Below are 16,111 nucleotides of genomic sequence, written 5' to 3'. Positions count from 1 at the left end.
AGGAGGCAGTATATCAGAATAAGAGGTTGAACTTTTAGGATTGATGCCATGAAAAATTTCTTGCCTCAGATGGTCGTAAGATTTTGGGAATTCTCTACACAAATGAAATTATTCAAGATTGTGGTCAAAAGATTTTTGGAATCCAGGAGAATCAAGGAATTGTGGAAATCATGTAGGAGGTAGATCAGCCATGGCCAATCCATCATGTGGAATTGCTGGGAAGTTCTATTCCAACATGTCCATGAACTGAAGAAGCAGTTAAGAGTCAACTACATGTAGTCAAGTACAGGCAGTTTTATGCTCGCTATTACTGATAGCAAGCTTTCTATTCTAGATTTAACTCCAGACTTATTTCATTTCATGAATTTGAATCTCCCTACTGCCCTGGTGGGACTTGTGATCTATAGTCTGGGCTCTAGATATTAGTCAACAAACAACATATACCTGTATATGTTCAGGACTTGAGGACCTGAGTTACAGGGATAGGTTGAATTGGTTAGGCCTTTATTCCCTGGAGCACAGGAGGATGAGGGGAGATCTTATAGAGGTATACAAAATTATGAGGGGTATAGATAGGGTGAAAGCATGCAGGCTTTTTCCCCTCAGATTGCGTGAGACTAGAACTAGAGATCATAGGTTTAGGGTGAAAGGTGAAATCTTTAAGTGGAATCTGGGGGGAGCTACTTCACTCAAAGGGTGGTGCGAGTGTGGAACAAGCTGCCAGCGGAAGTGGTGGATGCAGGTTCAATTGTAACATTTAACAGAAGTTTGGATAGATGCATGAATGAGAGAGGTATGGGCGGCCATGGTCTGGTTGCGGGTAGATGGGACTAGGCAGAAAACCAGGCCAGCATGGACTAGATGGGCCAAAGGGCCTGTTTCTGTGCTGTAGTGCTTTATGACTCTATACGTAAAACACTTCAGTCCATTAACTTAATTATAATACTACTGGACCCCTAATCAGAAGGAATGGAAGAAGAGTTGATTTACTGTAATGAATATGTAAGAATGGAACTATTTTCTTTTCATTCAAAGAAAAATTATTCAGGCCCCTCATACGATTCCGATTCTAAATACTGTAAAGTTGGTGAGTAATTTTCTACTCATGCAAAGCTTCTGCTGCTAAACATACTCAAACCCCTTACAATAAACTCCTAAGTCATGATAATTAATATTCATTGGCTCTAGACTAATGTCACAGAGGTACATGCAGTTTATAAGAGCCATGTTACAGAAGGTCAGCAGCAATGCACAAAGAATGTCCTAATTTGCCAGATTTTACTTTTTTCTTTGATTATACAGTTGGCACAGGAATAACTGTAAGCAAGTGAATAATTTATTACGGCACAGAAAGAGACCATTCAGCCCAGTAGATTCGTGCCAGCTGTATTTCACACCCGATCTTCAAAAGAAAATATTCTACAAATGACGGAGATTTGAGACTCTAAATTCTAAAGTTCTGGAGAAATGGTCATGTTCACATTAGAGGAAACTATGACCAAGGCAAGATGATAAGACGCTATGCTACAGGTAAGGGCCATAATTTGATTAAAGATAAGCTGGTATATTATCCTGTAATAGTTGAGAATGTTATTAAAGATCCTGTGATCCAGCTCATGAAAGATGATAATCAGGGTACCTTTCTGTATCCCAATAACCACCTGTTTAATAATATAAAGAAGTACATCTCTCCATATAAATGAATAACTTTATTCATCTCTCTGCTGTTTATGGCATTTCCTATGCTCATAATATTTTACTGTATTCTTAATGCCTATATAATGCAATTTTCCAGATTTAAATGCTAAACATCCTCAAAGACAGCTAACATAGGTGTGAAAGCTGGACCTGTGTTTATCATGAGGCATTATCTTGATAAAGGATCCAAAAGAAGCTATCATTATTGGACTAATTGTCACATACATTTTGTGCATTATTTAAGAGCATCTATGGTATCTTGGTGGCTAGCACTTTAAACTAGACCCTTTCCTAACACTGAGACTAAACCAGTCTGAGACATTCCCCTCCTCGAAATTACCCCCAGGAGAATCTGTGTAGTCTCCCACCCAATCCCTGAAGTGTGAGCTACAACACACTCCACTCCACCCATTGACTGCAGCACACGTGTACTTTTTTTTATTGTTTGTTGATGGGCCATGGGCAAGGTTGAAATGCCAGTATTCATTGTCCATCCCCAGTTGCCCCTGAACTCTGGATATAGTTAATTCAGAGTCAATACATTAATTGCTCTGGAATTACATATAGGCAAGATCTGTTGATTTTCTTTAGTGGGCTTTAGTACAATGAAACAACTATCCATCAGTTACACAGGAGATTCTGCAGATGCTGGAACCTGAAGCAACACATACAAAATGCTGAAGGAACTCAGCAGGTCAGGCAGCATCTATGGAGGGAAATAAACAGTCGATGTTTCAGATTGAGACCCTTCATCAGGACTGGTCCCAGTCCCGAAACGTCGACTGTTTATTTCCCTCCATATATGCTGCCTGACCTGCTGAGTTCCTCCAGCATTTTTTGTGTGTGACAGCCCATCAGTTTCAAGGTTATCATTATTAACAGCACCCTTTTCACTAAATTCCTGGTTTATTTAGTTACCTGAATCTGGATCACCCAGCTGCCACTGGGAGATTTGGATCTGAACCCCAGTCTCTGCATCAATAATCCAGACCTAGTGGTTCTGTAACTCAGCCATTGCTCCATGAGAGAAAAATTGAGTAAATACTTGAGTGCCAATACTACAGGTAACAAGTTAGAGGCTCCAGATGCGTTTAAACTAAAGCAGTCACCACTTGGAGTGAGAATTGTGGGCTAAAACCAGACCAGCAAATAGCCTTGTCTTATTAAGGGCTTAGTTAACCTCTGCTTTCACTTTCAGCATGTTAAACCCCAGGAAATCCTGAGGGACAATTCAATGTTCCCTTCTCCCCAATATCTCTCTCAGCCAGTTTGTTCAAGTGGGTGGAACATTGACAACCAGCGCATCCTCCAAATTACCTCAAGTCGCATAACTTCCTGGTTAACCATATTTTCTCTCTTGGCTTATCTAAATAATTATTCCATATTTTGGCCTGGTTGTTAAATGAAGCATTTTGCAACAAATAGGCAAAATTTTAATCTTAAACCAGAATTAGTTCTGTGTTAAACAGTCCCCCACCTTATCATCTGATTGTGACCTCATGGAGTGGTCTCTCCTCACACTGATTGTTGAGTTGATGAGGAAACACTCACTGAAACTTATGAAGTTCACAAGCAGTAACTGAGCAGAGTTTAGCATTAGGAGGGAAGACTTATTGTCAGGTAAGCCAATAATTATATACAGCACAGTGCTAAGTAGCAGTAATTGGCAAGGGTACAGTGGTGAAGAATAACGGAACATTTTGTGAAATTTAAGATTCATTTTGAATATTGTCTACAATGATTGAACACGCCAAGAAATATGCAAGTCCATATATATCTGATTTAATCTTGAAAAGTTAACTAATCTTCATAAACTATAGCATGCGTGATTGGATTAGAATATAAAGGAAGAATAGCTTCACTTTCGTATAATGAGATAAATTTTGAAAGGTTTAATTACAAAGTGCATGCTGTGCATTTCTGATGGAGCCAACAGACCTTTGAAAAAGGCAAAAACATTACAAAGCAATTACAGGACAGAAATAGACCACTCAGCCCAGATGGCCCATGCCAACCCTCCCACTAATCTTCATCCAACCCTATCGATACATCCTGCTTCCTTCTCCCGCATCTTCTTGGCCATCTTTTCCTAGAGTCTACCTGACGTATATCCCTCGACCATTACCCATGTGAACATGTTGCACGTTCTCACCATTATCTGGGCAAAGAAGTTCCTCACAAACTCCCTTTTGTATTTATAGTTATTACTGTCTGTGATTTTGCCCAATTGTGGCAATTCAACAGACTGGAATCAACATACAAAGTCAACCCTCATTTTCTCAGTTTGAAACTAATTATGAACCTTGGAATGAATACTGCCAAAGTCAGATCTTTGACATGGTCACTTTCCATTCCATGGGCCTCTGTTTCAATTCAATAATGTTATCAGTTTATTTTGAATGGGTTGGCAGATGAATTAAGTGAATGCTAGAGAAACGAATCAATCATTCACGAACTGGTATTGCCCATGGTCATCGTTGTGTATGTAGTATCACAGAAACATAGGGGTAAAGTGAGAACTCTGTTTAGGGAAGCAGAATTTCCTGAGAAAAAGTTGAAAATTTTACAGGTCACTAACAGTTATTATGTATGTCAGGGCATTGGCTGATTTTTTTTCGCTCATTTAGATTTCAAACCTTTGAAATAAATTGAGGGCTTCTAGCTTAAATTTGCCTGGAGTTTTGCATCTGAATTGATCACCTTACCTTCTCCACTTCCAGAATTGAATCCACCATTAGGAAAGCTGAAGTCTACTTCTTCATTCCTTCCCAGCTCCGCTCCAAGGGAGAGTTACAATAAACAAAAAGCGCAGTAAGAAATGGCTGGAGACAGGTGCACAGGAAGACTTCAAACAAACAGTATGTGACAACCATACAGATGGTAGCAAGATATAGAGAGAGGAGCTATACAGAGAACTAACACCAAATGCTTGAGAGAAATAGAGATTGCAGCTCGAGCAGACGGTCATACAGAGAGATGTACAAAAACCAATAAAGGGTTGTTGGTTGATGCATTTCCAACATTACATCATAAAAAATGACTTAGGTAATGTAGGAAATGCAAAAGCTCCCACAAACAGTACTCCCACAAATCACTTAGAGGCCCAGCGATCCGGGTTCAATCCTGACCTCTGATGCTGTCACTGTGGAGTTTGCACATTCTCTCTGTAACTGCATACGTTTACTCCAGATGTTCCAGTTGCTTCCCACATCCAAAAGACATGGTTTGGTCAGTCAGTTGGCCACTGTAAATTGCCCCGAGCATACAGGTGCATGATAGAATCTGGGAAGAGTTGATGGGGATGTAGGGAGATTAAAATGGGATTAGTGTAGGAATAGTGCCAATGGGTGCTGGATGGTTAGCATGGACTCATCGGGCCAGTTTTCATGCTGTATGATGCTATGACTCTGAAAGCAAAACACTGTTGATGCCAAAAATGTGATATAAAAACAGAAGAGATAATTCAGATCAGGTAGCATCTGTGCAGAGAGAAACAGGGTTAACAAATTGAAACATGGGGCATGGATAGAAAGTAGGAAACTTTTCCTTATAGCAGAAGTATCTAAAACTAGAGGGCATAGGCTTAGGGTAAGAGATAAGAGGGGATCTGAGGAGGGTGTTTTCTCACTGAGAGGGTGCTTGGAATCTACAATGCACTGCCTGAATTGATGATGGAGGCAGGTCCTCTATCAACATATAAGAAATATTTAGACACGTACTTGAATTGCCAAGGCAAAGTAAGCTACAGACCAAGTGCTGGTATTAGAATGGACAGGTACCCGATGGTCAACATGGATGTGGTAGGTTGCAGAGCCTGTTTCTGTGCTGTATGACTCAATGTCTCTCTCCACGGATGGTGCCTGGCCCGTTGAGTGTTTTTAGCATTTTCTGCTTTTATACGGAGAGGTGTATTCCTGTATGCTATAAGGTGAGGGAAATCAACTGGCTAATCTCAAACATAATGTACTAAAATTACTGCTCCCATCACAATTGACATCACTCTGTATTGAAGAAAGACACCAAATGGCATAGAATACCCAACTGTGGTACCCACAGACTTCTACCATTTATGCAGCCCTAGTGCCTTAATTCCTGACTGTTGTAAATTCAATTACTGTCAATTGTTGTGCTTGAACTGGCTTGCTGGCAATGAGAAAGCATTGTTGCAGTAACCAGCAATTGCTTGGTTGGGTGCTTCACATTCAAACAGTGCACTCATTTAAAGCTTAATTGGTTCTAGCTTGTGCTATAAGGTATTGAATTTCAGTTTGAGCTCAGAATTATTCAGGTTTCTGAGAAAGTTCAGCTGCTTTTGACTAGTTTGGATTGCAAGCTACCACATTAATGTCAACGGGTAATGTAATCATATCTTGGGACCTTGCAAAGGGATTGCACGGTGATTTTTAAATATGATTGTTCTGCTGTAAATTCAAAGAAGACAGAGCCAAATATTACTGCAGAGATTTACAAATACTGGGTGAGCGAGAAAACAATGGGATTGATTTTCCTCTTCACTGGCTGGCCTGTAATCTGGTACAGTAAGTGGTGACTCCACACAGACCCCAGCTGACAATGATTTCAATGGCTTGAAGATCATTCCCTAGGGTGATCCAATCTGTCAGAAGCCAGGTGATGACAATGGTAAGAGTTGGCTGCCCAAATCAGGCAGAGGTTCTACCAGTTTAAGATTAAAATTTTATGTTCAACTTCAGTTAAAGCAATTAGCTTCTAACATAGTGAGTGGGGCCAACAATATTTCAAATCTCACTTGCCTACATTACAGTGTTCAAGGGTTATAAAGTCATAGAGAGATACACAATGGAAAGTCTGGGTTCAGCACCGACATTGTGGGCCGAAGGACCTGTTCCTGTGCTGTACAGGTCCATGTTCTAAAGAGGCCCTTCCGCCCACCGAGACCATGCTGACTATCATTCATCCATTTTTACACTAATCCTACCCTAATCCAATTGATTTTTCCCCACATTCCCATCAACTTCCCCCCTGAACTTCTACAACTCACCAACACACCAAGGGCAATTTAGAGATGTCAATAAACCTACCAACCCTCACGTCTTTGGGATGTGGGAGGAGACTGCAACACCACAGGGAGAACGTACATACTCACGTGGAGCACATGAGAGGTGAAGAGTTAACCTAGATCACTGGAGCTGTGAGGCAGCAGCTCTACCAGGGGAACCCCTGTGCCCCCACCCCGCCCAATCATATGATTTTTATGGAGGGAAGTCCAGACAGGGAGGGTGCTTTAACAAGTTTGCAATATCCATGCAGAGTTTAACATCTCAAAGTCAAAGGGGAGGTACCAAGCAAAGGTAGAAAGGAGATGATGCTCACACCACCCTTGTAAAAGGTGGGTCACTGCAACATATCCAAAGAAGCCTGATAAAACAATATATGTCCTGGGCAGGAAACTGCACCACTTTGCCACCCAACCTTCATGCCCCACCGCAATTAATTATTCATAAATTAGTTTCATGAAAAGTATGCAAGAAATGCAGCTCAGGCTTTTTGAAATAAAGCCTCGATTGTGCTTGCTGCTCTGTACTTTCATTTCAGGCCGAGAGGAAAATGTTCCAGTTAATTGTTGGGGGTGAACAAGGGTTCAGCTGCAATGCTGCTGCTCAATGCAAGCAAACACTTCCATTCTGCTGGTTGGTCCTCAAACCCCAACAGATAACTGTTTTAGACAGGGAGGTATTCGAAATCATTGTGTGGATTTTGATTCTGTCATCCATGTAAGGATTTTGGTCAGATTCCAGTGTCTTTGTATAGTGCAGCTTGTGTCAAGGCAGAATGTGTAAAGTGGAGTACAAAAGCCAGATTGCTGTTGGTTTTCCATTTCTCATCCAGTGTGTGACCCACTAGAGAAGGCTTCATGCTGTTTACTGGTTAACTAACTGATTGCCCCACTGAATCTCCTACATTTGTTAAACAGGTTATCTGATTATTCTCAAGATACCCATGTCTGGATTAGAGGGTATGAGCTGTAAGGAGGGGTTGGACAAACTTTGGTTGTTTTCTCTGGAGCATCAGAGCTGAGGGGAGACCTGATCGAAATTTATAAAATTATGAGAAGCATAGATAGGGTAGACAGTCAGAATATTTCTCCCAGGGTAGTAATGTCAAGTACTAGAGGACATGCACTTAAGGTGAAAGGGGAAAAGTTTAAACGAGATGTGCGGGGCAAGATTTTTTACACAGGGAGTGGTGGGTACCTGGAACGGGCTGCTGGGGGGAGTGGTGGAAGCAGATACGATAGTGGTGTTTAAAAGGCTGTTAGATAGACACATGGGTATAGAACATAGAACATAGAAGACTACAACACTGTACAGGCCCTTCGGCCCACAATGTTGTGCCGACGTTTTATCCTGCTCTAAGATCTAGCTAACCCTTCCCTCCCACATAGCCCCCTATTTTTCTATCATTCATGTGCCTATCTAAGAGTCTCTTAAATGTCCCTAATGTATCTGCCCCCACAACCTCTGCTGGCAGTGCGTTCCACGCACCGACCACCCTCTGTGTAAAAAGGTTACCCCTGACATCCCCCTTATACCTTCCTCCAATCACTTTAAAATTATGTCCCCTCAGGTTAGCCATTGTCACCCTGGGAAAAAGTCTCTGACTGTCCACTCGATCTATGCCTCTTATCATCTTGTACACCTCTATCAAGTCACCTCTCATTCTCCTTTGCTCCAAAGAGAAAAGCCCTAGCTCACTCAACCTATCCTCATAAGACATGGTCTCCAATCCAGGCAGCATCCTGGTAAATCTCCTCTGCACCCCCTCTAAAGCTTCCACATCCTTCCTATAATGAGGCGACCAGAACTGAACACCATATGCAGGGAATCGAGGGATATGGATCATGTACAGCCAGAAGAGAATTAGCTTAATTCGTCATTGTGTTCGGCGCAGACATTGTGGGCCAAAGGGCCTGCTGTACTGTTCTATGTACCCTTTACGGCATCTGGCTGTGCATAAATTTGCTGCCACACTGCTTGCATTGCAACAGTGTCCAAACTGCAGATGAAATTCATTGGCTGTAACATCCTTTGTGGTGTTCTGAAAGGATCATGGAAACCTCTACATAAATGCAAATCTATATTTCTTTCCTTCTTTCCTTCTTTGTTCCCTCTTTCTGCTTATTTTAACATGATGTGTGTCTTTTTGCTTTCCAACTGTGCAAGAAACAGAGTACAGGTTAGTGCTTAAACCTGATGTCCGCCTCCAATAAACAGAACAAGAATCTCAAGGATTAAGACATCATCCTCTGTGAAATGCATGTGTGAGATAGCAATGTATGCATTCCCTATATGGTTCTATTGACATCAGTTGTGTGTATATTACAATCATACATTCTGGCAAACTTCCATCCCTGTGTTTGTTACTGAGCACTCACAGAAGTATACAAACAATTCACGTTTCACATGAGCTCTGCTAATTTATGCTTCTGGAGTATCTTGGCTTTGTGGTGAAAATGTGTGCGGCAGATGTAAATGTGTTTTGTTCAAAAACATAATATTTGTAAATTGCAAACAACACCTCCATTTATCTTGTGCCGTTAACATCCCAAGGCATTTTGCAGGAGTGATGGCTATCAAGGCTAACTAGCCAGCCATGTGAGGAGACACTAGGATAGCTGACTAAAAGCTTAGCCAAGGACCTACGTTTAAAGGAGAGTGGAAAGAGAGATATAGAGAGGGAATTCCAGCGGTTGGAGATTTCCCGGCTGAAGTTGCAACTGCCAACAGTGAAGCAATAAATTTGGGGATGCCCAAGAGGCCAGAATTGGATGAGCAAAGAGATGTCTAAGTGTTCTAGGGCTGGGAAAGATTACAGGGACAGGGAGGGGCAAGACTATTAACTAATCAGCATGCTGGGCAAAAGGGAAGGAATATTTGGAACATAATAAAAATACTCTATATTTGCAATTTTCCAGGAGGCAAGAAACAAGCCAAATGTGGTCTCTTATTGAGAGAGTGCATGCACAGTCACAGCTTTCACCAACTTTCATACTGATTTGGAATATTTAGGCAGCTCTATAGCTCTCTGCTGTACCATGAAATGAGAACTATTTGGTGCAATACATTTAGTTCTCCCAGGGGAGGAAAGAGAACATGACAAACATTTCCTCTATATCCTAGGCAACACTGATGATGAGATTCAAACCCTGGTCCCTGATTATTAAGACTGGAAGGGAAAGATCACCAAGTATCTTCTTTTAAAAAAGAAATGTTATTGTTCTCCATGAGTGACATTAAAGACCTTTTGTTTTACAGTGCTTTTGAACGAAAATGTCTCATTCTGTTTACCCCAAATTTCAGTTCCCCTTTGAGAGGAGCAGCGAATGTGGCATCTTGCCAGGATCACAGTCGAGACCCTTAATGTATGCTTAAAAATGATGCCCATTTACTGGCATGAATTACTTTTTAACAGGAATTTGAATTACATGTAACTAGAGCTGGATATTTATAATCTACATACAGTATATGAGATGCACTTGATTAAATGGTCTTTTGTGCAGCCCAAAATCAAGGGAGCGACAGTGGTTCCTTGCATGAATTTAGTAATTCCTCGTTCTCCTATTAAATTAGTTATTCCTTCTTTTGCACTATTTATTTACTTTTGTAATTCATAGTTATTTTATGTCTTTGTACTCTGTACTATGTACTGCTGCTGCAAAACAACAAATTTCACGTTGATTCTGATTCTGATCTTCATGGGAAAGATCTCTCATAAGAGACTTTATCACTGACTCATAGTATTAAATGCAAGAAGCTCACCATTGCATTACAAGATGTGCTTAGTCGGGGTACCTTTATTGTTCTTGTCTTTGCTTCATGTGGTAACTGACCAATAATATGGGTTGATATTTGCCCAGGAGTGTTACATGGTGAGCAAGATACCTTTCCACCGATCCAGTCAACACAGATTGGTATTGGTATTGGTTTATTATTGTCACTTGTACCAAGGTACAGTGAAAAGCTTGTCTTACAAACCAATCATACAGGTCTATTCATTACACAGTGCAGTTACATTGATGTAGTACAGGTGAAAATAATAACAGTACAGAATAAAATGTCAAATCTATATTTCTTTCCTTCCTTCTTTCTTTGTTCCCTCCTTCTGCTTATTTTAACATGATGTGTGTCTTTCTGCTTTGTTGCATTGTTGCATTGTGTGTTCCTGTTTTTTGTTCTGTATATGTGAACTGTGGAGAAATTATCTCCAGAGGTTGACAGGACAGATTCTCCTCTTGAAATAAAGGGTTAGACATTTGGGACTGAGATGAGGAGGAATTTTCTTACATGGAGAGTTGTAAATCGTTGAGATTATCTACCTATAGGACTGTAACTGTTCAGCTTGAGTATGTTCAAGACTGAGGTCAATAACTGTTTGGGCACCAAGTGTACCAAAAGATATAGGGACCATGTGTGGGCAAGTGGTTCTGTGGCTCAGGTCTAGCCATGATGGCATTGAACAGTGGAGCGAGTTCAGAAGTTCCTAGTTACCTTCTCATGTTAAATGTTGATACCACAGGCAGCTGCTAATATCAACACCGATTAAACTGAATGTTTCACATGTCACAGTGAAAGGTAATCTCGTTGGCAAAGATTAATAATTTAGGATTTTATATTAGCAAAAAGAGATGTGGCAGCAAAAAAATGATAAACGCAATTTTAGTAAAGGATCTTTCCTACATTTATATATTGCTGAAGTTCTCACACAGATATACGTTTCCACGAATTTACTTGCTGCTGTCGCGACCCTTGTGCATGGTTTTCGTGTGAGTCTTCAGCACTTGGCAATTCCAGTGCGAAGATTTCCATATCAACTGTGCTGTCAGCACTGAAAGTGTTGTTGCAGACTCTGGCCACTTGGCTGTTCTGCGGAGCAAGTTTGTTTCTGAAACTACAACCACGTTCAAAAACAGGCAACAAGTGAAATACTGGGAACTTGATGGATGTAAGTTAATTAAAGCTCTTAAGGTAGTTTTGTAGCATTATCATGGATTTTTGGTTTATTCAGATACAATCAACGTGGTCAACAGCAACAAATGTATTGTTTAGCATCACCAGTGTATTGTACTGAGCCTCCACAATCAGTTCCACTGCAGCTTACTCTAGGCTGCATTCAGCACTACTGACCACAGATGCATTTCTACATTTTGTTAATAAGGTGAACTTTGTGCTATAATTTGAAAAAATAAAGGAAAACTGTCTGAATAAATCCCATTACCAATATTGTTGGGAAACTTGAGTTTACCCATGGATGGTGTGGAAATTAGAATCCTCCGCTTTCAAAATGACCACAGAGCTGTTGGTAATTCTGGGATCTCCAACATGTAACCATGGTGAAGTATCTTATAGCTTCTGCATTTACTTAGGACATAGCTTGATGATATATCAGTGTAAATAATGATAATAAAGATAGCCTTTACTAGCATGATAAGTGTCAGATGAAGGCCATTTGGCCTAAGGATGCTTTCCTGGCCCTTTGATGGGACTTTACCGAATTAGTCCCCTTCACCTGTGCCCGAGACTGCAAGAAACTGCAGAGAGCTGTGGACACAGCTCAGCACATCACAGAAACCAGCCTCCCTACCATGGACTCTGTCTATACCTCTTGCTGCCTCGGTAAAGTAGCCAGTATAATCAAAGACCCCACCCACCCCAGACATTCTCTCTTCTCCCATCTCCCATCAGGCAGAAGATACAAAAACCTGAAAGCACGTACCACCAGGCTCAAGGACAGCTTCTATCCTGCTGTTATGAGACTATGGAACAATTCCCTAGTATGATAAAGTGGACTCTTGACCTCACAATCTACCTCATTGTGACCTTGCACCTTATTGTCTACCTGCACTGCATGTTCTCTGTAGCTGTGACACTTTGGTCTGCATTCTGTATTGTTTTACCTTCAACTACCTCAATGTACTGGGTAATGAATTGATCTGCATGAACGATATGCAAGGCAAGTTTTTCATTGTACTTTGGTACATGTGACAATAATAAACCAATACCAATACACCAGGCTCAAGGACAGCTTCTATCCCACTGTTATAAAACTATTGAATGGTCCCCTAGTATGGTAAAATGGACTCTTGACCTCACAATCTACCTCATTATGGCCTTGCACCTTATTGTCTGCCTGAACTGCCAGTAGCATTTTATTCTGCATTCTGTTATTGCTTTTCCCTTGTACGACCTCAATGCACTGTTGTGATGAAATGATCTGTGTGGATGGCATGCAAAACAAAGCTTTTCACTGTACCTCAGTACACGTGACAATAATAAACCAATTTACCTGTTCTTTACCCACAATAATTCCCTTTGGAAAAGTTAAAGTCAAATCAGCTTCCATCATCCTTTCTATCAGTACATTCCAGAACACAACAACTTGCTGTGTGAAGTAAATCTTCTCCATTCTCCTCACAAGATGGATTTACTGCCACATTTTAGTTATGTCAGTGATCAGTAATTATAATATGCTAAGTACATGGGCTTTCTGGTTGTTGGGTCTAAGTGTGAATATCAGAGTTACTGTTGCAAGATCATCTTCCCCTTATGACGATAAGTTTGTGCCAGCTTCCTCCATGTGCTTCTAAGGAAATAGTTGCTATTACTGTGTTACTAATAGTTACTATTACTGCAGTCTTACTGACCAAGAGCAGTGGCAAGTGAATTTTGGTGGTTTATTCAACAAGCAAGAAAGAGGAAACAGAGAGTGGGACAACAAAGTGTCAGGAAAATGGAGAGTCAGTGGGTGATGGTAAAATCCTGCCTCAGTTGCTGACTCATGAGGAAGGAATATTAATAATTAGTGGGAGCTCAGCTTCACCTCAGTGGGCGATGTCTTCACCTTTGTGTCAGAGCTTGTCGGTCCAAGTCCCAAACCAGAGAATTTGGCACATACTCGAGGCTGTTGCTCCAGTGCAGGACAGATGAAGTGCGGCATTGTTGGTGGTGCTGTCTTTGGATGAGATGTTAGACCGACGTCATGTCTGTTTCCTGGTGTGCTTGTAAAGGATCCCATAGCAGTCATTCAAAGAAGAATAGGCACAAGTGGCAGCTACACTGACAGAATGCCTTTGACAGCCGGTGAGGTCTGCCTCAGGCTCACCAGCCATCAAAGCCGTTATTAAATGTTTGTGTTAAGTATTGATGTTCGCAAGCATTCAAAATTACCTGGGACCTACCTGCAGAAGTTTATGCAGCCCCTTTGGATATCCAGTAGTTAAAGGAAAATGGAACATATTTTTGCACCAGATAGATATTCGTGCACTGTGTACCATTCCATTAAAGGAGTGGTGGTGCTGAAGGAAGGAGCATAGAAGACATTATGCAAACAAAGATTGCACCAGAGTGCTGGGGCTGATGGAAATTTACGTCTGTCACCTCCTGGGGTGATATGGAAATCTCATACCACCATTAAAGAGATTGCCAGATGCCTAAACAGTGCAAACTTAGCCCGTTTTTGCTGACATTGTCAGTTCTTTGCATTGAATTGGTGGAGCAGGAAGTGGCTTAATCCGATTTAGAATTTGATTGGCAAATGCCCAGTGTTCAGCTGGTCACTAAACTCTTGAGATAGAAAAGATCAATCTTTACTTAATGAGTTGATTTGCTATTTGCATTCAAACAAGGAACCAATTTAATGCAAATGGCTTCAAAAAGGAACTACATGGTAAAGTTTGATCTTGAAAATTAAATATTGCAACAATTAAATGAATGAACATTCATGGACTTTTATTGGTATTTTCTTGCTTTCACTGCATTACATACAGTGATGCAATTAAATACCACATAAGTTATTTTAAATTAGGGAATTGAAAGTTAGAGTTTTTGCGAAGCACTTACCATTCCGTTCTAAGACAATTGCTGACACGGTTTTTTTGCCACTGATTTTTTGGACACTGCCAGTTTTGATTTGCCCGAAGAAATATAAAGAAATTTACGTTACACAAGTGACTCCAAACAATCTGGTCTGATTTGCCCACCTGTCTTTGACATTACTACAATGTTTGGGGTGAACACCTCAAAGCTCAAGAGTAGGACTTGATTTAAAGCAAAAGATGTTCATCCAGATGTTTTTGAAGCATTGGGTTAGAATTGTCCCTCAAGGTAATAGGACAGCCAATGTTATTTACTGGCAAATAGTTCAGTGACTTTGCTTTAAGAACAACTTAAGATGGCCAGCATCTGAGTAACACCTTCCTCTGTCCCTTCCCATCCTTTTGGTAACTTATCTACTAGTGAAAGTACCTTTTTAATGGCATAGTTGTCATTAACTGCAAATCAACCCAACTGATACAGAAACAGATTTAGGATTAGAAATTTTTGGAGATGTGTCCATTTTTTAAAAAAATCTTATTTTTCCATTGCATTATTTGCTCTTCTCTCCCTCTAATAATCAATTCATTTCCCCTCTATTCGTTTCTCTTTTTGTACCTTATTTACCATTGAATTCACTCAGTCTAATCCCCCTCCTGGCTTTCTGCAGTTCACTTGCCATTGACTCAGTGAGCAGTTAAGGAGACACCCAATTGCTTGTCCTGTTTAGTGAGGCCCCAGATACCCAGCTTCCCTCGCCATGCCCTTATCACTTCGCACTTCCAGTAGTGTTGTGATGAAAACTCTATTGAGCAGAGGCAGGTCCAACAATGAGCAGATACCATTCGTTGCAAATTCTGGCTCTCAAAAACCTTACTTGCAAGAAACACAAAATGTGAAGTATTGCAAAATTGAACACAATTCCTCATCTGAGATTTTTCATGGAGAAATTAGAAATAATTTAATCTCAAGTTTAAGGAAAGTAATGTCCATAATTTTTGGTTAAAGCAGAGAGGAGGAGCTGCCACAAACCTTCACTCCATATTATAGTGCTCTGCCAAAACCCAGGTCAGTGGTGGGATGACAAGGGTCAGTTTGACAGCTGTGTGAGAAATTCAATGCTCTTGTTTTCTGGAAGCTGGTAGGAATAGATTGACAAATCGCTGTGACTAATTTGGGTGTGGTTTACTGTATTTCCTAGTCCCTTGGAAGGGCTTCTTCCTGTAATGTTCTTTCTGGATACTGCCTGGTGCAAACAAAACCCTCCTTCGTATTTCAAAATAAAGTGGCTCGCCTCTTCAAGGACCCTGTGGGCAAAGCACGTGGTAAGATACAAGAAGCAGCAAATAAAGAGAGTGCTGTGTTGGACAGGAGTCAGAGATATTATTCAGATTATATGGTTGAATTGTGGCTATGACTACATTTAGGAAGCTATAAGTTCCTGCCAGTTGCTTTGACTGAGCTCAACAATTGACAGTAACCAGCATTAGAGTAAGGTTTAAAACTGTATTGCGGTTGCCATTGTAAGTAGGATGCAGCTTAAATATTTAAAAGTTCAAATGATG

The 16,111-nt window shown here is 40.7% G+C and overlaps 1 protein-coding gene across 2 annotated transcripts in view; it reads left to right on the top strand.

Annotated features, from left to right (window-relative positions):
- The window catches only part of septin12 (septin 12), a 353,537-nt gene that overhangs the window by 120,431 nt on the left and 216,995 nt on the right, over positions 1 to 16,111 (top strand). Inside the window, exon 1 of one of the 2 annotated variants that reach the window (XM_052021387.1) lies at positions 15,769 to 15,871. The exons of the other annotated variant lie outside the window; for it this stretch is intronic. The gene's annotated coding sequence lies outside the window, so the exon portion shown is untranslated. Of the gene's footprint in view, positions 1 to 15,768; positions 15,872 to 16,111 lie in introns of those variants that run through there. 2 annotated transcript variants of the gene reach the window in all.

Source organism: Pristis pectinata, chromosome 8 (assembly GCF_009764475.1).
Source record: "Pristis pectinata isolate sPriPec2 chromosome 8, sPriPec2.1.pri, whole genome shotgun sequence".
Classification (NCBI taxonomy): domain Eukaryota; kingdom Metazoa; phylum Chordata; class Chondrichthyes; order Rhinopristiformes; family Pristidae; genus Pristis; species Pristis pectinata.
Note: the sequence above shows the minus strand (reverse complement) of the source record. Positions and strands in the feature narration are given on the sequence as shown.